This window comes from Crinia signifera, chromosome 4 (assembly GCF_055691185.1).
Source record: "Crinia signifera chromosome 4, ASM5569118v1, whole genome shotgun sequence".
Taxonomy (NCBI): domain Eukaryota; kingdom Metazoa; phylum Chordata; class Amphibia; order Anura; family Myobatrachidae; genus Crinia; species Crinia signifera.
In genome coordinates this window covers 23,526,623-23,554,443 of record NC_139220.1, presented here as the reverse complement: position 1 = coordinate 23,554,443, position 27,821 = coordinate 23,526,623, and the positions used below count along the sequence as shown (strand labels likewise).

The following is a 27,821-nucleotide window of genomic DNA, read 5'->3' as shown; positions in this document are numbered from 1 at the left end:
CGCACGCGCGTCTCAGTCTCCTCGCTGGCGAGGCTGCTGGCGGGTCGCCAGCGCGTACGTTCTGGCGACCCGCCAGCAAGGATGTGCATAGGCACATACTGTAGACACAAAAACATGAAAACTCATGTCAACATATTTCATGTTGACCTTTTGGCCATGTCGAACTATTGCATTTCAACCTTTTTTCATGGGTCGAACTTTGACTGTTGACCAATAGTGGTTGACCTTTTGACTGTCAACCTAATGACCCATACCCGATTGGTCTCAACCCAATGTGAATATTGGGGTCCTTATTATCTGCAGTTCCACACACAAAAAGAAGCATAATCATCTCACCGCTTGACCTATAACCTTGACATACTAATACCCCTTTCACACCAGAAATGCAGAGACAAACCCGGGAATTACATTCCCGGGACAAGCAGGGACATTCCCGGGTTGGGACCCTTTCACAAAATTAGCCCGGTAATTTGTCCCGGGAACCTTTCACACCAGCGCTAGTACCGGGTTGTTCCCGGACTCAACCCGGGAATTTAGGCTGGTGTGAAAGGGATATTAGTGGAAATGCTTCGATTCATCTCCACCTTTAGAAACGATTTTCGAGACGATTTTCCAAAAGCCTAATAAGAGGAATCACATGACTCAAGTTAGCAGTGTCTGATCTCATTTCAAAGGCAAGTATTCTCCACTTTACTGGACACACGTTCTCCTCTCCCAATGCCTGGGCTTGTTGTGTAGTTATTGATCTCTGTCTGCTGTTCCTCCATCCGCTGAATTCCACCTTGTTTCCACCTCTTGCTTCAGTTGGTGGCAGGGCAAATTGAAAATCTCCTGCATCCTTCATGCTGTTGCTGAATGCCGATAATGGGCCTAATTCATCATGATTCGGCCACATTGCACATGCGTGTTCACAATTTGCAACAACATTTTTGATTGCATGGTACAGTAGTTGCAGTGTGATTGACAGGAAGCCAGCATTTCTCAACCAAAACATGGCATTCTCTGGGTGTGTTTGAAAAAAACTCAGGTGTGCCCTGGCATTTTTGGGGTGAGACTCTGATGTCAGTGCTTAGCATGTCCAGCCTGTCTCAGTCACAGATAAGAAGCGGCCCTCCAGCTGTTGATGAACTGCACATCCCAGTATGCCTTGCCTTAGTTCTCTGCTTTCGCTATGCTGAAACTGATGCAAGGCATCCTGGGATGTGTAGTTCATCAACAGCTGGAGGGCCATTTATTGCCCACCCCTGGATTAGAGCCTCAGCCTCAGACCTACTCCTCATTTTGTTTAGAATGGATCTGAAAATATATTGCTATTTGTTCTCAAAATGGGCAATGTGCACTGCAGGTGGGGCAGATGTAACCTGTGCAGAGAGAGTTAAATTTGGGTGGGCTGTGTTGAAACTAAATTGCAGTGTAAAAATAATGCAGCCAGTATTTACACTTCACATAAACAAAATAACTCACACAAATCATAGACCCCTTTCACATTGCAGCTTTAACACGGTATATTGCCGTTTTTTTACCGTTTTAAAACGGGAACAGCTGCAGTGTGAAAGCTCCATTGTCAATTTATCGGTTACCATTGGCGGATTCAGGGGGGGGGAGGCACCCGGGCACGTGTCCCCTTTCATTTAATTTTGTAGCTGAGGACCAGGGCTTTCCAACAAGCCCAGCCCCGTGTCTCTAGCCCCCCGGGAACCGGAGATATCGCCTGGCAAAGCTGTAACGTTTTCCCCATAGGATAATACGTTCATTCCGACCCCCACCCAGTCCCGACGGCTGCCAGTCTCCCCCACCTAGCATCACAGAAGCATGTGGTTTATCTAATTCAATTCAAAATCGCTGGGCCTTCAATATGATACCAGGCTGGTCCATATCGATCAATCGGTTCCAGAGATATTGCGGGTAAACCGATTTTTTTTAAAATGTCATTTCATGGCTGTTCATGTTCTTTGAGGGCAAATTACCCTGAAACCAAACGTTCCAGTTTAATGGGACCAAAATCATTCAAAGCCCACTCAAAAGTTGTTCAATGTCATACTTGTCTCATGTAAATGGGTCAGTTGGTTCCGAAGATATAGCCGGTTAAATAAGATAACTGGTTAAAGGGGGGGAGGGGTGGTTTTCTCTCCCCCTCACACCAGAAAATGCAGGGACTAGGCTGGTGTAATAGGGGCCAACCCAGAATGCATTTTCTTTTTTTTTTTTTCATCCTCTCGGATTCTTTATTAAAGTTTTATAAATTTCATAACAATACAAAAGACATACATACAATAAAAACATAGGTGTGAATTAGGTACAGCATTTATACATTATACATATTTGTGGTAAGGGATACTACTTCCGACATCCTGCTCGACTAGCAGACTACCACAAGTCCTATAATTATGCACATTTGAGAGTTTTTGCATATAATAAATACAACAGTTATACATTACTTTATATTAAAGGGTACTTCATCATACCTTACATTCAGCTAACTGGCTTGTCACCTCATGTACTTACCCACCTTGTGGGCTTGTACATTTAGCAAACCCTTGTATCTCTCCAGGGAGTATTTTATTCTCTTCCTCATTCTTCCTTCTTTCCTCTCCTCCCCACTACTTCTCTTAACTTCGTGCACTCACTTTTTGCTTTCCTATTTATAGACTAACTTCCCCCTGTGCAGCCCTTCCCAGGGCATTTAATTTTTACTACAAAAATAAATACGGTAGAAGAAAGAAAAGAAGAAAAAAAAAAAAAAAAAAAAAAAAAGTGATCGCTAAATTCATAACAATCAAATATATATGTGCTTTAGCCATCTATTTGATTCGATATATATGTGAATTGACCTTATACTTAATTCGATTCTGCTCAAATATGTGACTTTACTTGTCTCACGACATCTCCAACTTAGTGTACATATACGTGCTTTATCCATATATTTAAATCAATATATATGTGTGGATTAACCTTATACTTAATTCAATTCTATTTTACGACTTTTACTTTAATTGCCGCACGACATCTCCAACCTAGTGAACACCATTTTTACTTTCTTTTTTGTAGAGTACCTAAGGACAAACATTTATTTTTAAAATGACACTTTATACTAATAAAAAAAAAATAAAAAAAAAAAATTATATTACATACTTACATTACTTATTAAGTGTTTATGTGAGCACCCACTTATAATACCATTTAATTAATGTGGACTTTTTACTTTACTATACGATGAAATATACCACCTATCCCAAATATCATTAAATTTTTCTATCGCCTTCCTGGAGAGATACAAGTATTGTTCATGATTAGCCGTATTGTTTACCAAGGATATCCACTCTTGGATTGATGGTCCCTTTTTCCCCATCCAACTTCTCGCGATCGTGACTTTAGCAATTGCACATACATTTATCAGAAACTGAGCTATCCCTTTTGGTGTATCGCTAGGCCATACCCCCAATATTGCCGATACAGGTGTAACCTTATAGCCACTCAGGCCTATATCTGATAGTACTTCCTCCACCCCCTTCCAAAATTCCCGCAGGTACTCGCATGCCCAAATCAGGTGCCAAAAATCGCATTTTGGCAAACGGCACTTGGGACAGTTGTCCCCACCCCCATGAGAGTATCTATTTATCCTGTCCGGGGTCAAATACGTATAATACATAATATTCAATTGAACTTGGTGAATTCTGGGTGAGCTCGTTGCCTTACACATATTTTTAAGGGCATTACCCCATATTTCCTCATTCAGTTCTGGGATGTTCACCAGCCACTTCTGCATGCGTCTCTCACTATCATCCTTCTGGACGACGGTCATAAGAGTTTTATAACATTTTGATACCAGCTTATCCTTCCCCATTTCATTAATAGCTCTTTTAAGTGGGGATTCCTCAATTAACAGTGGAGTGTGCCGCGAATACTGTGATGTTGCATTTCTCATTTGGAGGTATCTATAAAACATGCCCCTTGACAGGTCATACTCGGTCTGCAGCTGTATATATTGCTTGAGTTCTTGCCCCTCAAATACTTGCCCAATCGAGTGTACTCCATACTGTCCCCAAGCTCTACTACCCTGACTGTCATTTAATTTAATATATATCGATGTTGAGAATATATTTGTATCTGGGTCTAAACCTGCATATCCCATTTTCCTATGCGCCCATTTCCATATATACCGAGCTTGTTTTATATAGGGGGGAGCTCTTAACGGATTTCCCTGCTGTAGCAAAACCTGCAGAGGAGTGTGGCCCGAACATATTCTCCCTATATACCCCTTGAGCTCCTGATAGTACTCATCTTCCCTCCACCAGGTGGCAAGCTGGGCCAATTGGGCCGCATAGTAGTATATTTTAAAGTTTGGTAACGATATACCCCCCTGATTCTTCTCTTTGCAGAGCGTAGATAGACTAATTCGGGGTGTTTTATGCCTCCAAATGAATGCAGAAATCACTTGATTAATTATTAAGAAACTTTTTTCCTTAATTAACATGGGGGAGTTAGTAAATACATATAAAAGTTTAGGCAATATTATCATCTTTATAAGATTCGCACGACCAATAAGTGTTAACGGGAGCCTCTGCCAGTTTTTACATCTACGCCTGGTCTCAGTGATGATGGGGTCTAGGTTGTCTCCAACATAATCTATGGGATTCATCGTAACTATAATACCCAGATACTTCAATTTTGTGACGTAGGTCATACCCCAGTTGTTACCCCTTATTTCACTCTCATCCTCATGCGGTATTAAAAGCTGCGACTTGCTACAATTTATAGTCAATCCAGAGAAGACTCCAAATTTCTTTATAAGGTCAATAGTTACTGGTAGCAACCTATACCTGTCCACCATACCGACCAGTAAGTCATCCGCATACAGCGAGATTATATTATTATGAGCCTCCTGTGTTTGGCCACCTGTCCCCAACGCAAAGCGCAGTCTACATGCCAACGGCTCGATGGCCAGTGCGAATATTAGGGGCGACAGGGGACACCCCTGTCGCGTACCCCTAAATAGGGGAAATGACTCTGACAAGTAACCATTCACAAGAACCCTTGCACGCGGAGCCCTATACATCAAGAAAATCCAGTTAACAAATTTCTCTCCAAACCCAAAGGTAATTAATACCTGCCTCAAAAACGGCCATTCAATCGAATCGAATGCCTTATTGGCGTCAAATGAGGCCACTGCTGCCTTTTTATTGTTTATCACGGCCATCTGCAAGAACATATAAAGTCTTCTAAGATTGATATTGGTTGACTTACCGCTCATAAAACCCACTTGATCAGAGTGCACAATCTTCCCCATCACACTGTTCAACCTGGTCGCCAAAATTTTTGCGAAGATCTTAACATCAGTCGTGATCAGGGAGATTGGCCGATATGAGTCAACCAAGCTCAAATCCTTCCCACTCTTGGGGATGACCGTGATAATAGCCTCCGACATTGAGTCAGAAAGCTGGCCCTCTAGCTCCATTTTACTGTACATTTGTAGCAACCGTGGTGCAAGGGCTCTGGAGAATGTTTTATAGAGCTCACCCGGGATGCCATCCACTCCTGGGGCCTTCCCACCAGAAAGAGCCCCAATAGCTGCCTCTATCTCACTTATGGAAAAAGGCTCCTCCAAGCTATTACTATCCTCTTCACCAAGCGCTGGAATACTGATATCCGCCAGATAGGCCTTAATCTGATTTTCATCTGCGGTCAGGTGAGATTTATATACCTGAGAGAAATGTGCGCAAAAAGCCGCAGATATATCTGCAGATGAAGTAACCAGTTTACCATCCCCCAGAACTATTCTAGTGACTATTGTTGATGGATTATCGAGTTTAGATAGATAAGCCATGTATTTGCTGGGTTTATCAACATTTACATAAAATTTATGTGAGTCTATCCTAATTTTATAAGTCATCATTGTTTGAAGGTGTGCCCTCCAATCTTGCTGAACCTTCAACCATTCTTTTTTAGAACTTTCTAGTTGATCGATAATATATTGCCCTTCCAGCATTTCCACCTGCGCCTCCAATTTCACCGCCTTTTCCCGACATTTACCTTTAACATAAGAAATTTTCTTAATGTACAGGCCCCGTAAATAGGCCTTAAATGAGTCCCATACTACGGAGGGGTTTGCCGTTTCAATATTCTGTTCAAAGAACTCCTCCACCATTATTTTAAATTCCTCCTCCATCCCCACTACAGACACCCAATTCGGATGTAGTCTCCACAGCCTAATACTAGTTGGATTAGCTGATTCAATCATTATTTGAATCGGAGAGTGATCCGAGATACCGCGGGGTAAATACTCCACACTGGTCACTCTCGGAGTCAAATTTCTGGAAACAAAGACATTATCAATCCTAGTGAAGGTATTATGCGGGGGGGAGAAAAAAGAAAACTGTTTTTTGCTGGGATTCCTTTCCCGCCATACATCCACCCAATCATATTCTAATACAAAATGGGACAGTGTTGTTTCGTTATCAGGACTGGCACCTCTAGTTGTGAATCTATCCTTGCCCATGTTCATTATTGCGTTAAAGTCGCCTAGGCAGACTACATAGCTGTCTGGGCGTGCCGCGGCAAAGTTAACAGCCAGTCTTAAAATATCCAATGTAAAAGGGGGTGGAACATAAACCGCTAAGATACAATATCTATTTGTCTCCAAGAGACCATCCAAAAAGACATACCGCCCCAAAGGATCTGTCTCTGAGGCAACCAGCTCAAACAAAGTTTTCTTTTTAAAAATAACGGAGACACCTCGAGCAGAAGATGAAAAACATGAATGAAAAATCTTTCCCATCCAAGGTCGCCGCAATGAACCTGCCTTATCACCGCTAAGATGTGTCTCCTGGAGACAGATGACATCAGCTGGTGCTAAGCGACATTGGTTGAGAACCAGAGATCTCTTAATTTTCTCTCCCATGCCTCTAACATTCCATGTCCTAAAACATACCATTGGCGTTATCTAGTGAAGAATACAGAAGGAGTTGACAGCCCATATGTAGCCTTGCCCCTAGCCGAAATCTGGCCCATACCATCCAATATAGCTGCAATTTTCCCCCAAATACACACCTATACACGACATACAACACATACCCACCCTCCCCCCACCCTGTATCACCTACCCTTTTAGGCATACTTCAAAAAAAAAACCCAATACCCCACCTCTACTCCCCCCTCCCTATTGGTCCACCAGGACCAGTATCCTTACCCAAGGGGAAAACAAAAACTTGTACTAGAGCCCTCACAAGACGTGTGTGACTCTCCGGCTAGAGTAGAATTACATAAGAGAACTTTCCCATCCCCCCACCCACCAACCCATTTCTACAAGTATGATTAAGATGTTATAACTTGAATCTCTGGAATAACATATAAACACAATATACAATTATAGCTACTATTCTGCTCTAGCTCATACTAAACTTTAGCCAGTTGTATCCTAGCCGGATACGCTTGGTCCAGCCAAGCAGCTGCCTCCTGTACAGAATAGAAAAACTTAGTAACATCGTCTGTAACCACACGGAGCTTGGCTGGGTAAATCATCGAGTAGTTGATTTTCAATTCTCGCATTCGAGCTTTCACTTCTCGATACTGTGCTCTGTCCTTTTGGATCTCATATGGCAGATCCGGGAAGACCGAGACTTTTTTTCCTCCATGTTTGAGATCTCCCATGTCACGGGCTAGTCGCAAGATTCTGTCCCTGTCCTTCGACAATAGTATTCTTGCTATCAGGGTACGGGGGGGAGCACCCGGTACCGGAGCTCTATTTGGTACTCGGTGGGCACGCTCTACCACGAATTGTGGGGACAAAGCCTCCAGGCCAAATGTTTGTCTGAGCCAATTCTCTACAAACTTTTCTGCCGAATCGCCCTCCGCTTTTTCATCAAGCCCAACAAACCGTAAATTATTGCGGCGCGAGCGCCCCTCCATATCAGACAGTTTATTGCGCATTTCTTGCATTTTCTCGGCCATGATTTTAATTTGTGCCTGCATAGGAACCAAATTATCCTCCACCCCAGAAATTCTAGACTCCGCTTCGGTTACTCTGGTACGAATTTTTTGTACATCGTCCCGGATGAGCATAATGTCTGATTGAACCTTATCGATTTGACCCGACAACCTGGTTTCCGATGCACTAATCGCCTCCAAGACTTGGGCTAATGTTATATCTTGCTGTTGTGGAGGGGTATTGCTCTTTGTGGGAGTGGAGTGGGGGGTACTGTCACGTGATGGTGGAGGACCCTGTGCTTGGGTACGGGCATATTTCTCAAGCCGAGCTGCGGCTGTATTTTGGGTGGATTTACCCATTAAGACCAGCAAATAAGGGCTGCCTGCTTTTTTAGCAATATAATTGCACCCACAGTTTTTTGTACAATGCTGTCTTCACCACACACACTAGTATACTTTATTCAGGCTTATACCAGTTCCCTCCACGTATTATGCAGTCCTACAGCAAGACCTTAAATACAGTCTCTTTTATAACAGCGGTTTAGCCCCATATGAACAGAGCTTATTTGTTTGTACCCAACAAACAATTATTAGTGTTTTTTTTTTTTTTTTTTTTTGCAATGGTCCGTTAAATGTGTGTGGACTTATTCAGCACAAACAAATGTCCCACTGTACTTCACCAGGTTGTAACAATAAGCAACTCACCACTCCTGTAGCTTACTTGTTTAGGTCTGTTTGCAGGATTTATTCCATTAAATGTGTGTGGACTTATTCAGCACAAACAAATGTCCCCCTGTGCTTCACCAGGTTGTAACAATAAGCAACTCACCGCTCCTGTAGCTTACTTGTTAGGATTTGTTTGCAGGGTTTGTTTCACCACATCATCACCTTAACCGAGCAATCACCACCGCTTGTAGCTGCAGACTTTGCCGCCGAGCTAGGCTGTTATCGGTACCTCCGTTTAAGTGTGGATTACCGTATCTGGCCGCCCGCTGTGCCACCTCCACTCCCCACGCCGGACTCCACGTGCAGTCCTCTTCTCCTGAAGCCGCGCTTCCAACGCGTCACTGCCTCGCACCTGCACACACGCGGGCAACCGCCGCCACCAGCCTCTGGAAGGTACGATCCCTCTTTGCTGCTCCCTGGCACCTCAGCCTGCTCACCGGATCAGCCTGCTACTCGGGTCAGTTCGGTGGGGGGGACTGGAGAGAATCTCACGGCTGGGAACCATAGACGCCGGAGAGCACAGTCACCTCCCTCACGTGCACGCCGTCGTGACTCCTCCCCCCCAGAATGCATTTTCTGGTGTGAAAGGGGTATTATTTAAAATAGCCAGGACCTGCAGTGCTCTGAATACAGCCAGGCTCTGCCACTGTCAGTGGCTGTCACTTCTGCCTGGCAGCGGCTGTCCCCCATTTACCGCAAGCATGTTTTCCTCCTTGGCAATGAGCATGTAATCCCACATGGTAACGAGCATGGAACCTCTGGCAATGAGCATGGAACCCTTGGCAATGAGCATGTAGATAAGCAGCACTTATGTAGCATAATTTTTAATAGGCATTATTGTGTTTAGCATAATACGTAATCGACATAATGGCGTGTAACTTAACTTGTAATGGACATTATGGTGTACATTTTTAATGCACGCCTTTGGCGCTCAATGTCCCTGTTTATGAAGCGTATTGTGAATTTTGGCTTAATCTGTGTGGCATTATGTGAATTCTGGCTCAATCCGTGTGGCATTATGTGAATTTTGCCTCAATCCGTGTGGCATTATGTGAATTTTGGCACAATCCGTGTGGCATTATGTGAATGTTGGCTCAATTCGTGTGGCATTATGTGAATTTTGGCTCAATCCGTGTGGCATTATGTGAATTTTGGCTCAATCCGTGTGGCATTATGTGAATTTTGGCTCAATCCGTATGGCATTTTGTGAATTTTGGCTCATCCGTGTGGCATTATGTGAATTTTGACACAATCCATGTGGCATTATTTGAATTTTGGCTCAATCCATGTTGCATTATGTGAATTTTGGCTCATTCCATTTGGCATCATGTGTAAGGGGCAAATATAACGGGGTCTAGTATTTTGTTGCATAATGTGTAGAAGTTGCATATCGTGTGGTACACTACACTCAAGGACACACCCCCTGTTGAGTGGCCACACCCCCTTTTCCAGAACACGCTTTTGGTGTGCTCTGGAACTTTTGTCGCCATGGTGGGCCTGCGTACTTTAAACGCCAGGACCTATTTTTAATCCCATTCCCACTCTCTCTCTGCCGCTCTCTTAGCATGTACACTGGCACCACTAACACCGCCCCTACCCCACCCAAACCCTCTTTTATTGTGGTGCCCCCCCCCCTGTCATTTTATCCTGGATCTGCCCCTGCCGGTTACAGAATACCAGTGTTTTGAAACGTGTTAAAAGCAGGATCCTACACGTTTCTGAGCCGTTTTCCTTGAAGTCTGAACAGCTCAGAAATGGTATTTGCTACAAATAGTAACCACATAAGGGTGATAGGTTATCTCCCTGCATGATCCCCGCCCACAAGCAGGAAATAAACATTTAAAATGACATTGTATGGCTTTCTATGGGTGAAACGGGTTGAATCTGAAAGGTACAAAAACGGTATTGAAACTGCAATATACCGTTTACAACATGCAATATGAAAGGGGTTCACTGGCTTTTGACACGTTTACAAAAATGGGTTGAAAGCAGGTTTGCAATGTGAAACCAGTATAAGGGCGAGATGTATTAAAATACATCACTGCCCTTCGCGCCCCCCCCCCGCGCGATGCCAGCGCATATGTACTAACATATGCGGCTGGCATCGCGGTGCGGTAACAGAGCCCCCCTGCGATACCTGTACTCTGGTCTGCGGGTGTCTCCGTCACCTCCCAGCCGGCTTCTGCTGCCTACACGCCGGGGACAGCTAAGCAGGCTGTCCCCGGCGCCTCCTCCTCCCCCCTGCACCCGGAAGGACGTCCGGCTGCATTGATAGGGGGAGGAAGGGCTTACCTTCCGGGGTCCAGGAGGACCTGCAAGAAGGTAAGCCCAAGGGAGGGGGGAAAGGGGGTCAGCAAGGCGGCGGGGTTGCGGCGACGCGGCGGGTGGCGAAAAGAAGCCCATAGGCTTCTATAGGGTATCGCCACCCAGAGGCCTGCAATAATGGTGCGGCCGGGTAATAGTACATAGGAAAATGCGGTAAAACGGGGGTTTTACAGCATTTTCCCTTTAGTACATCTCGTGATCCTCTCTCTGCACATGTTACATCTGCCCCACCTGCAGTGAACATGGGTTTTGCCCATTTTGAGAACAAATTTGTACTGCGATCAGATCTGAATAAGGGCCTATGTACCAAAATTTCAAACCACAGACAGTATCTCCTGCACTCCCCTGTCATTTAAAAGAAAACTCTGTACCACTAAGTTGATTGTGTGAGTAAAACGTGGTACATGTTGGAATTCATCCATTTTTAATGCTTTCACAATATCTGTGACATTATCAGAAACCTCAGACACTGATGATTGTCCAAGTGGAGTAAGCCATGTTGCTATGACATCGCTAAGAGGTTGTCAGCAGCATGCCTCTTAGTGAAGCTGGTGATACACAGAGCAGCCTGACTCTGAATGAGCCGCCATTGTCTGTTAGATGCTGCTGCCTCTGAAGGCAATTCAGCCACCCAGCGGGCTGTCACAGTCATATAATCTTTAGTTTGCCCATTACCGCTTGTCCACATGTCTATAATAACATCCTGGTACCGGCAAGGTATTGCTTGTTTACTAAAATGGAACTGAGATGGAATTACTGTAGGTACCAACTGTCTCAAATCCACTGCATTAATTGCCGATATTGAATGTAGCTCTAATACCGCTTTCACACTGCCAAAATGTTTCAAGAACCGGTATTTTTAAACGGTATTAAAAACGGGTCTGAGCCTTCACATTGCAGTAGATTACCGTTTTAAATACCGTTTACGTACCATTCACATCAGTCAACCCGTTTAATCCCCTGAACATGTTTCAAGGCAGAATGCAGGGGACAGCCTATCACTGGTCTGCAATCTGTTGTTTTTACTATATACCGTATCAGAACCATTCTCACTGCATAAAAAACGGCTCTGAAACGTATAGGACTCTGCTTTTTAAACGTTTTGAAAAACCGGTTATCTTTAACCGGTAACTCAACTCTGGCGCTTTCCCACTGCAGCCTTAAACGTTTAGAAATGGGAAAAAAAAACGTCAATATATCGTTTAACAAGTGCGGTGTGAAAGGGGTATAATACTAGCTTGCTGTCATGGTATCAGTGATTTTGTTGTGCAGAATAATTCAACGGTTTTTTTTTTTTAAATACTAGTCTTCGTGGTTCCCTTCTGGGATGAAGAACCATACCCAGCAGCAGTAGGCCTGGTGCTGAAGGAGGGTTTCTGGATATTGGAGGAGTCATCATGCAGGATGAGTATATTGAGAAGAATTTAGAATCAGCTTTATTTGGCCAGGTATACTTGCATATAGTAGGAATTAGATTTGGATCGCTGTGCGTCAGCCAGGTAGGTAACACGTAAACAGTGACAGTACAATTATATATAACACGTACAGATATGTACCCTGGGGATGGTAAAAGACAAGGACATGGCACGACGCGGGGAACATATATTTCCTTGGCTGTGCAGCACCTAGGTAGCCATCAGCAACAACACTTGGTTGCTGCAACAGCCAGGTAGGTAAAAAACAAGTAAACAGTACAGATAAGGACATGATAAGGGAGACACGGGGAACATAATTTTTTTTATCTATCTATCTATCTATCTATCTATCTATCTATCTATCTATCTATCTATTGTCTATCTGTCTGTCTGTCTCTGTCTATATCTCTCTCTGTCTACTGTATATCTCTATATCTGTCTCTCTGTCTGTCTGTCTGTCTATCTATCTATCTATAGGTGCGTACACACGTACAGATTTTCTGTCTGATCTATCTGGTGGGAACAAAAACCTGGAAATGTATGTGAGCATATGACAATCAAAAATTTCCACCCAAATGCAGGAAAACCGAAAAAAAAAAAACAATTTGTCTGACCGATCACTGTCTGTTTTCAAGTGTTTGGGAACAATTTTTTGATTGTCATATGTTCCCATACATTTCCAGATAGATCAGACAGAAAATCTGTACGTGTGTACGCACCTTAACTATCTATCATCTCTCTCTCTCTCTCTGCATAAAATCTATCTCTGTCTGTCTATCTGCCTAATATCTGTCTGTCTATTTATCTAGCTATCTGATGAACCCCCTCATATGCCGTCCATACACGGTGCGATGTGGGGACTATGTAAAAACCGGACCGGACTAAACCCCAGACCGCCGGAGCAGACATCAATATCTGCAATATAGTGTCCGGTCCGGGGGGTTCCCTGTGATAGCTATCATCAGGGACATGGCGAAGGGGAGATTGCTGCCTCCCCGTATGGACATCCAGTTTTTGCTACATGCCCGGACCATACAGGGAGACTTTATTCTCCCCCTCCTCCACTCCCTGGTGACAGGTGTCACAGGCAGGACACCCTCGGACAGGACACCCCCCAGACCGGACGCTACAAGCTTTGGACTGCAGAATTGATGTCCGGTCCGGGGGTCTTGTCCTGGTCAGGTTTTTACCCATACCCTGCGATGTGCACCATGCATTTGAAACTAGATTGCATTGCATCTATTTCAAAACACATACGATGGGCTCTTCCACTGTGCGTTTTGAACTAGATGCAATGCAATCTAGTTCAAAAAGTACCTGCAGCACAAACTTCATGTGCTGTGCCATGTGATGTGTGCGCGAACACGCATCTCATCGCACCACCCGTGCGGGGAAAACAGGAAGGTTATGTAAAGAATGATATTGGTGGTGATAAGACCTGTGCTGCACTGCTGCCCGGATGCTAAAAATATACTCACATACATGTACAGTATATCTTAAGTAACTGAAATAAAACAGGAATATACAGTATAGTGCAATACAGTAAAGTAAAAAAGTGGAATGGTGAATACTATTGCAATCACCCTTAGCTGGGTGATTACAATAGTATTGCGGGAGGGCGCAAATTTTTGGTTTGCAGGAGGGCACCAGACACCCTAGCATTGGCCCTGTCTCCACTTAAGCACCCACAGGAGTCAGCCAGAATGGATGGATCTTGAGGCTGTCCTGCTGTGGGGTTGGGGGTGGGGTAATGTGTCAGGGACCCAGTTGAAGCCATGGCTGGAGGGAGATCCAGTGCATGTGTATGTGTGTGGGGGAAAGTCAGCGAGGGGGGGGGGGGGGGGTCAGTGAGGCCTGGGAGAGTAGTGGGCTGGGCTGGGTTCACCCTGGAGCTGGGTCATTCAGCTGGGGCCTACAGGCCGGGAGTCCCTCTTCTGCGCAGGCCGAAAGTCTCCTCTGCAGATTCAGTGTCTGGAGTGTAGCACCCGGGTGTAGTGGTCATGGCTGGTGGATCTGCTGGCCGGGACCTCACCAGAGGGTCCTCTGACCGATGGTGCCGCCGCATCTGGGGGTCATGCTGGGGGCCACGGCTGTGGCACCGCCTGTCTCTGGCCAAAGGTCACAACGTCCTGCGCTGGGGACACTCAGCACTTCTATGCCCTTGGCACTCTCCGTCCCCCCTCCATTCTCCCTTCGTCTTCCTCCGTCCCGCTGTCCATGCTCCCTTCATCCTCTTTCCTCCTCCATCCTCCCTTCGTCCTCCTCCATCGTCCCTCCGTCCTCCTCCGTCCTCCTGCCCCTTCTCCGGGGTCCGAGGATGGGAACTCCATGGATGAACACAACACAGCCACTTGTGAACGGACACAGCACAGGCACTTAATGGACACAGCACAACCACTACCGGGTGGACACAGCCACATGTGGATGAACAAAGTAGTGTGACCAAAGTAAAATATCACTGTCATTGCAGCATGATCCTTATATACAATCTAAATCCTATGAGAATCCAACACCAGGAGGATGACGTTTTGCCTCAACTTAAAATCCAAGTCTGGATGGAAAATCCGTGCCAGGGCTCGGATTGACTCAGAGACCAGAAGTTCGGAAGGGCTTAGCTTCAAGGTAATCCGAGACGTTCCTCTCTAAACCAAATAAAGGAGCTGAAACTACTGTTATTTAGGCATTTTTAAAAGCAACATAAACCTTCATTTCCCATTCCAGTAGTAAATACTGTGTGCTCTTTTTATCTTCCTCTACTAATAGAGACATGGTGATATTCTTTCGAGAGATTTAAAGCCACTTCATCTGATACTAGAGAGATTTACTACCGCAGAACAAGTCCTGCGCGCCATTGGCAGCCTTACCGGCATTAAAGTCCATTATGATTGATGTCGCCATCCGCTACACTATCTGTGATCATGTATTAAAGTGTCACTGATACTTTACAGTAGCAAATGACTAAATCGTAGGGATGTCCTGGCAATAACCGAAAGTTGTTTTTGTTTTTTGGTTTATAGTTCTGTTCTTTTCTTTGTCAATTCTGTCTAAAACGACAGTGACAAAAATAAAACCAAAAATATATATTTTTTAGATTTGTCCTTTAGTACCAGCCTAGTTGTGCACCGCAGGCCACTTTTCGCTTTTTGGGGTTTGGGTTCTGATCACCTTCAGGTTTTGGGTTCTACTGGGTTTTGCCAAAACACCCCCACAACGTTTTGGGTTTTGGGTTCTGATTTTTTTTTTAAAGCATAAAATATCACAGAATTTAGGTGGTTTTATTTATCCTACGCTATTCTTAACCTCAATAGCATTCATCTACACTCATTTCCAGTCGATTCTAAGCACCTCACAATATTGTTTTTAGGCCAAAAGGTTGCATGGAAGTAGTTGGATAACTATGATAAGCGACACAAGTGGGCGGCACAAACACTAGACTGATACGGCACACTTAATAGCACCCCTGGACTGATATGGCACACTTAGCATCATCCCTGGACTGATATGGCACTCTTAGCATCATCCCTGGACTAATACAGCACACCTGGTAGCACCCCATGAATTATACGGCAGACTTGCCTCACCCCAGGAATTATTTGGCAGACTTGGCTCACCCCTGGACTGATATTCCTGGGGTAAGCCAAGTCTTCCGTATAATTCATGGGGTGCTGCCAAGTGTGCTGTATTAGTCCAGGGGTGATGCTAAGTGTTAGCATCACCCCTGGACCAATACAGCACACTTGGCAGCACCCCATGAATTATACGGCACCCCTGACCTGATACTGCACACATGACGGCACACATGGTATTATATGGCACAGATGGCGGAACCCCTGGACTGACACAGCACACATGGAATTACAGGTATATGGCACACATAGTGACACTCCTGCAGTAAAAAAAAAAAAAAAAAACACCTTATTTTTATTTTCATTAAAAAAAGGGCAGCTCCCCTGGTCTGATACAGGACACATGGGGGCACCCTGGAATTATACGGCACTCATGCGGGCACCCTAGGACTGATACAGGACACATGGTAGCACCCATGGAATTATATGGCACACATGCAGGCACCACTGGACAAATACAGCACACATGTGGGCACCCCTGGACTGATACAGCACACATGTGGGCACCCCTGGATGGATACAGTACACATGCAGGCACTCCTGGACTGATGCGGCACCCCTGGACTTATACTGGGCACTGGCAGCAGTAATTAAAAAAATATCTTTTTTTTTTGCTTTGAATTTTTTTATTTAATTAAAATAATGCAGCCCCCTCTGTAGCACTAGCGGCCCCCTCTATGCATTAATCATCCCTCCCCCCCAGCAGGTTTCCCCCTCACCCCCCTCAGCAGACAGCACGGATACATCCGTGCTCTCTGAAATCACCAGCCTGTTTGAAAATGGCGCCGACTGCCGCAAACTATATATCCCCAAGTCTCACGAGAAACCACCTCGGGATGATGACGTTTTAGCCTCGATTTGGACTCGGAAAGATGGCTGGAACCGGTGAACCTCCGAACCCGCTCATCTCTAGTTGTTACCCACTGTTAAGGAAATGGATTACATGACATGTCACATGTAAAACCCCATAGCGCTACCAATGCTCACACACTTCTATCCTTTTAGTCGTTGTCCCTTAGGGTCCTGTCCTACGCCCCCTTCTCTTCTCCTTTTATATCTCTTCCCTGGGTGTACTTATAATCTCAATTAAGGCCAGACGCATCAAGTGATAGTGGGGTCCAGAGGGTGATTTTGAGTTCATAGATGATGGATAAGTGGGTTTGTTCAAGAACTTGGGGTCCTGTGGTGTGGTCTGGGATAGTCCTTAGTCTAATGCTGTTGGGCTATCTACACCAAGGAGAGGCTGGTAGTTGCCAACCTACGAGCCTCTCCTTGGTGTACAGATAACCTTACAACATAGGATTAAGGACTATACCCGACCAGACCAAAGGACCCCAAGTTCTTGAACAAACCCACTTATCCATCATTGATGGACTCAAGATCATCTTATGGATAAAGATTTTTGGTACTTGTGTAGTTTCACGGTGGCAGCATGGGCGCGAGCTACTTCCAGGTTCTGTGCTCGCCAAACTTTCTAAAATAAACTAAATAAACTCCATGCCAATGTGGATAGTTCATACCCCCACTATCCATGTTGGCATTGAGTTGATTTTAGATAGTGTAGCGAGCGTAGTGAGCCACCGAGCGCAGCGAGCCCCGCAAGGGGACTCAGATGCACGACCATGCTGGCTCCGTGAAACTACACAAGTACCAGATTTTTCACTCCAGGAACTCATTGCTCCTAGTGAGCCAACTGCCAGTGAGATCTACAAATAGTGACAGAAGGCGTATTTTGCTCTCAGAGACCTACAGCGGGCATTAGCATACTTCCGCGCAACATCTGCGCCCAAAGACGTTGCTATTGTGCACAACTATCCCTCTCAGGATCACGTCTACAGTACATGGAAAGATCCCGTATCTTCAGAGCCGGCCCTAGCCTAAATTACGCCCTAGGCAAGATTTTGACTGTTGCCCCCTAGCACCGCCACTAGTTCCGTCTCTGACCCTGCTAACCTTTCCCAAGATCATCAACCCTCATCATAGCAGTCATCATTTTGGTGCTCCTACCCGCAATATTTTAAATAGAAACAGCGCACCCATTCGGTGCGGAGCCCAAACAGGGGTGTGTTCTTGCTGGGAAGGGGCATGGCCATACAATAGTACATTATTTATTATGTACATTCACATTATATCATGCGATGGTGTCCCTTATTCACGTTACATCACACAGTAGTACCACTTTACCTTATGTACATTACTCCTCATATTATTCACATTATACCATTAGAAAAAAATCCTGAGAAAATATTGTATTTTAAGCACCTCTATGGCCACACTGCAACCCAGCATAAAGCAGGGTGTGCTGGGCAGAGGAGAAGAGTGGCAGCTGCTGCTGTCACTTAAGGGGACGGGGCCCGGGGCCCCCATTTGGGCCCTTCCATCAGACTTTGGCCTGGGTAATTTGTACCCCCTACCCCTTTTTCTCGGCACCCCTGATAATACCACACAGTAATGCCCCTTACACATGACACACCTTATTAATGTCCTTATAACCATAATGCCCCTTACACATTATGCCAACCTTTATTAATGCCCTTCATACACATAATGACACACATAATGCCCCTTACACATATGTCACACATTATTAATGCCCTTATACACATGACACACATTATGCCCCTTACACATATGTCACACAATATTAATGCATTTATACATGCCACACATAATGCCCCTTACACATATGCCGAACACTATTGCACAACCAACCCACCCACAGACAGGACTCGCACAGCCGCTAACAGCCTCACTCACACACACAAAATAGGCATGCTGCATATCATTTTAATCAGCAGAAGCTGCTGATGCCCCTAGGCATTCCAAATGCCCTAGGCAATTGCCTAGTTGGCCTATGCCTAAGGCCGGCTCTGCATATCTTCATCAACATTTTTAATACCTCCACTGGTAGAAAATTTGCACATGTAAAGTAAATATGTTTAATGTAAAATAATAAAGTTTTATTTTTCATTTTATTTACCATTTTGTCAAATTTGGTTTAAATTTTTTTATTACATTAAAGCTTATATTTGCTAGTGTATAAGCATACAAGATATCCTAAAGCATCAAAGTGACCGGAATGCTCAATTTATATTAGAGTATACAAATGTTGTATTACACCACGGGTGGCCAAACTGGTCCTCGAGATCTACCAACGGTCCACGTTTTGCAATTACCGAGCTGGTGCACAGGTGCAGTCATTACTAACTAAGGGCCTGATTCAGACCTGTTTACTGGGCTGCATATACCCACAGCCTAGCAAACAGGTAAACGCTGTGCCCCCCCCCCCCCCCCCCCCCACCGAACGCCTGACCACCATCAAATGATTTTCATCCCCTTTGCTTATAGTCTAGACTGCCAAATTCGGGGCGGGTGCGGATGTCATTTGACGTCAGTGGCCCGCCCTGAGCAGGCATCGACACGCCTGCACTCAAAGGGGTAAGTGTTTTAATGGGCACACCCACCGTTTGTGCGGGTACACCCATGAAACGCTGGGCGTACGTTGGCCCTCCCTTCCAGGAGCGAATGGAGTGTGAAACTCGCCAAAGCCATTTGCTCCCACGCGCGTATGCGCAATCCCCGAACATTGGTGAAGGGGACGAATTAGGACACTAACGAATGCGTCTGAATCAGCCCCTAACTGTCACATTTTCAAACCTGCTGCATTCATTCCTACTATAGATCCACAGGCTGCCTGAGACGCATAAACTGTTGGTAGATCTTGAGGACAGGTTTGGCCACCCCTGGTATATTATACTATATACAAATGTTTTATTATACTGTAGTTACCCAAAACATAACTAAATGTTTGGCCTGGACAGTAATAGAATAAGTTTGTCTTAAATACATCGTAAAACATTTCCCTTATGCTGCTAATTACTTGTAAGTGAATCACTTTTTTAAAAAATACACAAGGAAAACACCAAATATTTTCTGTTGCAGCATGACCACAAACCACAAGGCAGCTCATTAATTACCAACTGATATTAAACGTTTGTGCTATAATGTCATTTGTGTGATAGCCTTGTTTATTTTATGTATTTTATTGTGTAAACATTCCAATCTCTTTATATAAATACACACAGATGCGTCGTTCCTCATCTATCCTCCGTACATAATGAGATTCAGGACACAAGGCGCAGGAGGGGGAAGGGGCGAAACACACGGAACCCTTCCGAGATATTTCTGATGTGTATATATATATATATTGCGCTATTGCGTGTCAACTTAGGAAAATGGCGCTGCTTTGAAACGCATGCTACTTCCGGATTTATTAGATCACAGTTTTCATTACTAAGGTATTGGCGGACCAGCGACCTATCACAGCACATTCACGCTCACCAGTTTATATTCAATACAGGAGCTTAGCGGCCAGTCATATCCGGCGCAGCGTGTGCGTTCCATGTCAGGCAAAATGGCGCCAATTTGGAACGCATAGCGGAGCTGCCTGACGTTTCGTTGTTTTTTTTTTTTTTTTTTTTTTTTTAGCACACAATGCTATTCTAATATTGGATTCTCTTGTCCTGTTATCTGAACCTTAGGGTCTCATTAAAGGTCTTGGCAATTGTGTTTTAACACACAGGCTTACTTCCATTGGGGACACCTGGGATTAATTTATACAGGAAGTGATGTTTTCTCCCTGGGTCCTTATATAGCCCTTTTTCCACACCAGCAGTCATTCTGCATTTGGATCCACTAGAGTGAACTTCTGGCCTCCCAGCCTTATGTAAGTACTTAACCTTATGCCCTCCCTTTTTTGGGAAGTTTGAACTCCTGTTTTTTATTATGGTCTCATATTGGGCATTTATGCCTCATTGTATGTATTCCTAATGGGGAAAAAAAAAAAAAAAAAACTTTTTATATTACTAGATTTTTTTGAAGCTGCTCATTGGTCCTTGATGTTAACACCGATATAAAAGGTGTGAGAAACGTGATACTTGGTGACATACGCCTGGACGATTGCATTTTTTGTTCCGATATTTGGCGATATGTAAGTCCTATGAAAAATACCCCTAACTATCATTAGGTGTTGGTGGTGGTTAAATATAAGTTGATATTGTCTGACTCGGCCACCATATATGTCTCTCCATTTAGATTTACATCTGTGCAACTTTAGCTGAAGTACACAGCTATTTATTTGGTCATTTAGAGACGCTCCAAGAAGGTACAATTTGTATACCCCAATTTTATTATATGTGATGTGCATTTTTCTGATGCAGTAACAGATGATGAATAAGTACCTTACTATCATGTATGTCCCTTTATTCAGATATATATCTGTATGGGTCTTGCTTGAATACAATATCTATGGTTTGACCAATTGGATACACCCCTAGAAGGTACTCTTTTTCTTCAATGTCTATATAAGGATCTTTCGGTGGAATCCTTATATTTGTTAAAAATGTGTTTTTTTAGACACAGTGGAAAATATCTGTATACTGTTTTAAAAAAATATATTTGTATCAAGATAATTTTGAACTATCAATTGTTCTGCCTCTCCTTTGTCCTCTTCATCTTTTTCGATTACCTCATCTTTGTGTAGAAATACATATTTTTTATATGCATTCTGCTGTTTTATGCATTATGTTGAATTTATGTTTATCATTTGCAGTGCTATCGCACCTTTTTTCAATCAACATCCAAAGCGCCCCTGATGAAGTCACGTGGGTGACGAAACGCGTTGGGCCTGTTCCATACTGTGGATTGTTAAATTATTCTATGAAATGGCTGTGTAACTTTTTTTGATTTGATTTATTCTAAGCCTTATCAGAGGCTTTTTATTAAATATTTATGTTTTAATGAGAAAGTTGTGTAATTTACCTTAGCGCACCCTGATCTTCTTTGTGTATATATATATATATATATATATATATATATATATATATATATTACAACAAACGGCACTCCAGAGGCGAAAGAAGTTCTGGGTGATGATGTGTTATTACGATTAATAGATATAATGAAACTATTTTGTCATGTCCAAAAAAGTCGAAAAGTAAGTTAATAGAAATTCATAGGCATCTGATTCAGATCTGCTCACTGGGCTGCGAGTTTTCAGAGTGCAGCAAGCAAGTAAATGCCGCCCTTGCCAAGCCGCGTCCCCCCCGCACTCCCCCGCCCCGCTCACAACTCACAGTGCTGCAACGGCCATGGGGAGAAGGAGGCCACTGATGACGTCAGCGTCCTTCCCTCACAATGGCTGGGGAAAGCTTGCATTTCTCTGAGAGACAACAGAAGTAACGGCGGCATGCCCCCAAATGCCCGCAGGGGGTCAAGAACCCCGAGAGCAGCAAGCAAAAGACTAGGCTTCACTCGCTGCCTTTGGCTGGACGGCTTGCATATGCGCACTGTGTACTTGGGAATGCTTGGTTGTCAGATAATCATTTCAGGAATTCTGGAACGGGTCTGAATTGAGTCACAGGAACAAGTCCGCACAGTCCGGCATAATTCAGACCTGATTGCTGGGCTGCTACTTTTTGGAGCCCAGCGATCATTTAGCCGCCGCCCACCAGAGGGAAAATCCTCCCCTGTACACAGATCCCATCTTCAATAGAACCCTCATCTTAGTAAACTGACCCCATACTGTACACACACACACACACACACACACACACATACACACACACACACACACACACACACACACACACACATACACACACACACACACACACACAAAACACATATGCGTCTGATTTTGTTTTATAAATAAATCAAAGCATTACGCTGTGAAGATGAAGAGGGGATTTCCAAATGCATTTTCTGTTTTGTATTAATCCTATGCTAAAATGCTTATATACTCTAATTCTCACACAAAATATTCTAAAAGCACTTAAGAGAAACGCCACCCGCGTGTCTATGCGGCATAATTGTTCATCAAAGTGCAATATCCAATCTGGTTTTATGAACTGGTGGACGTTCTGCTCGCCAGACGCCCCGTCTTGTTTTCCTAGAGGAAAGGATTATGCTGCGTACTGCATGGTAATAGCTGCCTACTGTAAATTGCTAAAAGGTTTCCATTTGGTTAGCATTGACCTTCATTGAGTAAAGCATCCTTTCTTAAGTATTAGTCATTTCGTCTAAGCTTTCGATTTGGACTCCATTCTCTTGAATCCATTTCGGTTTTCCGCTTACACATTTGGCAGATAAAATAACACCCTTCTTAAAGTGAAACCGTCCCTTATACATTATCTGCCCAAATGAATAGGGTTCAGATGTACTAAGCTTTAAAAGTGATAAAATAGAGATTGATAAACAACCAACCAATCAGTTCCTGTCTGACATTTTTCAAACACAGTCTGTGACATGACAGGTACTGTAGGAGCTGATTGGCTGGCTCACTCTCCATTTTATCACTTTTGAAGCTTAGTAAAGTACATACAGTATGGCCAGGGCTGGATTAAGGGGTGGTGCTAAGGGGGTCAGCACCTCTAAGTCCCCCTGTAGCTAGGGCACCCTGTTTTCGGCATGTATTTAAAAAAATAAATAAAATTAAGCTAACGGTTTTGTGCATGGGAGTGGGGTAGTGCTGCAGCTTGACCTATCTGCCAATGTGACAATGATTAATGGTGTTGAGCATCGGGAGTCAAGGCACACTGATTGCAAAAGTGTGCAGTGCATTACTGGGAGTTGACTAAGTCCCATGAGACTTTGCACAAGAGGTCAGAGGCTGAGAGGCTTGTGCTGAGCTCTGATTGGTGGAGCTCATCACATGCTTCTCAGGCCCATGGAAGACAGCAGCAGCAGCCTCATCATGGGAGGGTTTTTAAATCAGAGGCAGTGCTGAGCATGTGAGGTCTCCTACAGAGTAAGGTACAGAGGGACAAATACAGGATTTTCATGTGAGATATATTTATTTATATATATATATATATATATATATATATATATATATATATATCCCCCCTGCATTTACCCATTGACCAAGTTTGGGTACTTGTGTAGTTTCACGGCGGCAGCCTACCCTACGTTTGAAGCTACGGTATCAGCGTAGCCCAACGGCTGCCTAGCGTAGTAAGCATAGTGTCTCCGCGGCAGCTCTGCGTAGTTAGCATAGTCACCGTACTGTCCTCAGGAGCTGCAGCTCTGTCCCCGGCATCCCTGGCAAGCCTAATGAGCGCCTCTCACACAGCGCTGGTAACCGCCAGATCCCCTGCTCTGGCTGACACCGGCGGAGAGGGGATCATGCGGGCGCCGGCGGAGAGGCGCTCCATCTGTCTGAGATGGCGTCTGAGACGCTTGTGCGTCTCAGAAAGTATTGCGCCAGGGTACGGCAAAGGCCAGGTTAAAATGGTCGATGGTTCCCACCCAATGTAATAAGCACTGACTCACTACGCTAACTGCGTAACACTGACGGACTACGTTAACTAGGTAAGCTCCGGCTAGCCCGCGAGCGGGTGGGAACACGAAGCTGATGCTGACAGGGACGCCTGACTAACTATGGTAACTACTTAAGCGACCACGGGAACACGCTCTATTGACTACACTAACTATTTAAGCGAGCCGCGGGAACACTACACTGATTCTGACAGCGACGCTGACTACGCTGGCCGCGGGAACACTACGCTAATTCTACAGGGACACTGACTACGCTGTCCACGGGAACACTACGCCGAATCTGACAGGGACACTGACTACGCTGTCCACGGGAACACTATGCCGAATCTGACAGGGGCACAGACTATGCTGGCCGCGGGAACACTACGCTGATTCTGACAGGGACGCTGACTACACTGGCCGCGGGAACACTACGCTGATTCTGACAGGGACGCTTTGTTAACTACGTAAGTGCCGCAGTGAAACTACACAAGTACCCAAGTTTATACTGCCTTTACTCCGTGTTTTGGACAGTGTAATATTCTCCCGTGCAGTTTGCGGCAAGTAATGACAAGTGGGAGGGTGGGAGGGGGCCCCCCCTGTCTAAAGTGACCCGAGCCCCCAAAGGCTTAATCTGGCCCTGCAACTGACCCGTAATGTGCCTAATTCATGTATAATTGGTCCCCAGCATATTCAGTCCAGGGATTGCTATGGTTAGATGCAGTCTTAGGGGTAAAATTACTAAAATGGAAGTTTTATTTAAGATAGGATGTTGCCCATAACAACCAATCAGATTCTATATTTTATCATCTAGAAAAGTGATTTTCAACCTTTTTAACTTGCGGCACACTAAGTAAGATTTTAAAATTGCCAAGGCACACCATGAGATCCCCACAAGGCAAAACACATTGGCCCCCACAGAAAAAAAAAAAAAAACTATTGGCCCCCATATAAAAATACAATCACAATGGTTCCCACATGTAACAAAAATAAAATACATTGGCCCTTTACATGAAAAAAAGAGACCAGTAAACAACAGTTGAACTGCTGGTGGCTGTAAACTGGTTTGGGCATTTTTAGATCTGGGGGCACACTTGAGAACAGCTCAAAGCCCACTATTGTCCAACAGTGTTACATAGAGTAAATAAGAAGTACAATCATCTTCAACAGATTTTCATATCCAAAAGGGTGGTATACAGTGTATCGTAAGCAGTACTGCCATCTTGGAGGTCCCCAGACAGTCCAAGGGGGATTGTGGGTGACTGTATGGGGGCCTTTAATAAATTTACCTCTTAAGGTGCGTACCCACGCAATCATATTGCCCCATGTCCCATTTTCATCTGCGACCAGAGATGGTTGCAGATGAAAATTTAAACACTGCTGGGTGAAGAGGCAGGGGATGTCGCTGGTCGGAGGAGCATGCTCCTCCAACCAGCGACCATTCAGGGGCTGAAAACGGGAGCGCGCACCCGACGATTTATCGCTGGTGCACACTCCAATCACTGGCAATATGGTCGCTCAGCGACCATATTCCCATCGATTTCAGCCCCTATCGCCCCCGTGTGTACACAGCATTAGATATTTAACCCTTTGAGTGCCAAGTGAATTTTTCAAAATAGGTGTGAAAATTGCCAAGAAAACTTTTTTATTCACCATAACAACCTGTATAGGAAATATAATTTTTTTTTTACACATTTTTTTATTTGAATTTATATAACAAATGTGAGCGACGCTGGCAATTTTTTTCGGATATTTTGCACATCTCTCAAGGAGTTGTTGGCACTCAAAGAGTTAATGATAACCCTCGGAGTTTGTACATAACTCTCATATAACTTATGCGTAATTCCTCTACAATTTTGTTTCTAAATGGAACACTTCAATCAAATAAAGAGGGACACTCAGATCTATTGTTCACCTCGGTGCACGTGTAACACATGCCTACAAAATATATCAAATATAATAAAACATAAAAAACAAAGATGAGCTACCGTAGAAAGAGACTAATGATGGGTAAGGAATCCAATTCCTTCCTTTATTCTCTAACTGTAGTTGGCTCCAGAAAAGGCGGGAAGACATTTTAGTCTTTATCGTTCGTTATTTTCTTACCTGTTCAACTTTGACTTGTTTGTATTTTATATTTTGTGTAGTTTCTATCTCATTCATCCAGTATTGTATAGCTATATTCATTTAAATCATTATAATCCAAAATTGTACTTGTAAAAAAATGATATATGCTTTTTTGACCTATTTTATACGCCATCTTTAGGTAGGGCCACAAAAATATCCCTTTAATAAATTATACCATTTTTCATTGGAATCTGTGTCACACGCACCACCCAGCAACACATTTAATTGTCTATAGTGTACTCAGGCAACATCAGGCAACAAAATGTGCAAAACCATGAGCACTGCAGGTGGGGCAGATGTAACATGTATAGAGAGAGTTAAATTTGGGTGGGGAGTGTTGAAACTGAAATCTAAATTGCAGTGAAAAAAATAATGCAGCCAGTATTTACCCTGCACAGAAACAAAATCAGTCACCCAAATTGAACTCTCTCTGCACCTGTTACATCTGCCCCACCTGCAGTGCACATGGTTTTGCCCATTTTGAGAACAAATTTGTACTGCGATTTGTATAGCAATTTGGTTCACCCCATATTCGTCACACAGAGACACTAAAGAGAAATTGTGGGTGTAGGTGACATCATTAGCAATAATATTAATGATGTCATTCATCCTGAACTTTCTACTGTATATTATGTCATCAGAATATCATTTAGGTTGAGTCCAATTAAGACTGTATACGCATTGCTGTCATCATACTGTATTCTAGAATTAAAACAAATAAAATAATTGTAGATCCCTAATCATCCTTTTTTTCGATTACTCAAAAACTCAAACATTTACTAAGAAGGGAGTTTGAAGATGAGATGTTACTTACAGCAGCCAATCAGATTCTAGTTCTTATTTAGTTAGCACCTTCTAGAAGATAACACATAGAGGGCCAGATGCACTAAGCTTCAAAAGTGATCAAATGGAGAGTGATAAACAGCCAGCCAATCAGCTCCTGTCTGACATTTTTCAAACACAGTCTGTGGCAGGTAGGAGCTGATTGGCTGGCTGTTTATCATTCTCCATTTTATCACTTTTCAAGCTTAGTGCATATGGCCCAGAATCTAAATGGGTTGCTATGGACAACATCCCACCTTCAATAGCACTCCCATCTTAGTAAATACGTGTTCCTAAAAGCTGATGCTATTAAATGTTATATCATTCACTAGTAAGGATGCAATAGTTTCTTTTTTTAGCCAACAGCTAAAAATTCCATTATTTACGTCACCACTGTCAGTCCACAAGATACAGTACGTCTCCCTCTTAAAACGATCTTATGCTTTATATATTATTGTGCCCACCGTTTTCCTACAGTAGGTGGGGGGGGGTTTCCTTCAGCGCAATGGTTGTGGCTGTTGCCTACCCAATTCATTAGCTT

At 44.0% G+C, this 27,821-nt stretch overlaps 1 protein-coding gene and 1 long non-coding RNA gene across 3 annotated transcripts in view; one reads left to right on the top strand and one right to left on the bottom strand.

Moving 5' to 3' along the window:
- GABRG2 (gamma-aminobutyric acid type A receptor subunit gamma2) overlaps nt 1-27,821 on the bottom strand; it is a 132,246-nt gene that overhangs the window by 87,671 nt on the left and 16,754 nt on the right. The window lies entirely within an intron of this gene.
- LOC146072259 (uncharacterized) lies at nt 20,618-21,351 on the top strand. The gene is made up of 4 exons (XR_014473009.1): nt 20,618-20,741; nt 20,885-21,005; nt 21,110-21,179; nt 21,285-21,351. It is a non-coding gene; the product is annotated as an uncharacterized LOC146072259 (long non-coding RNA).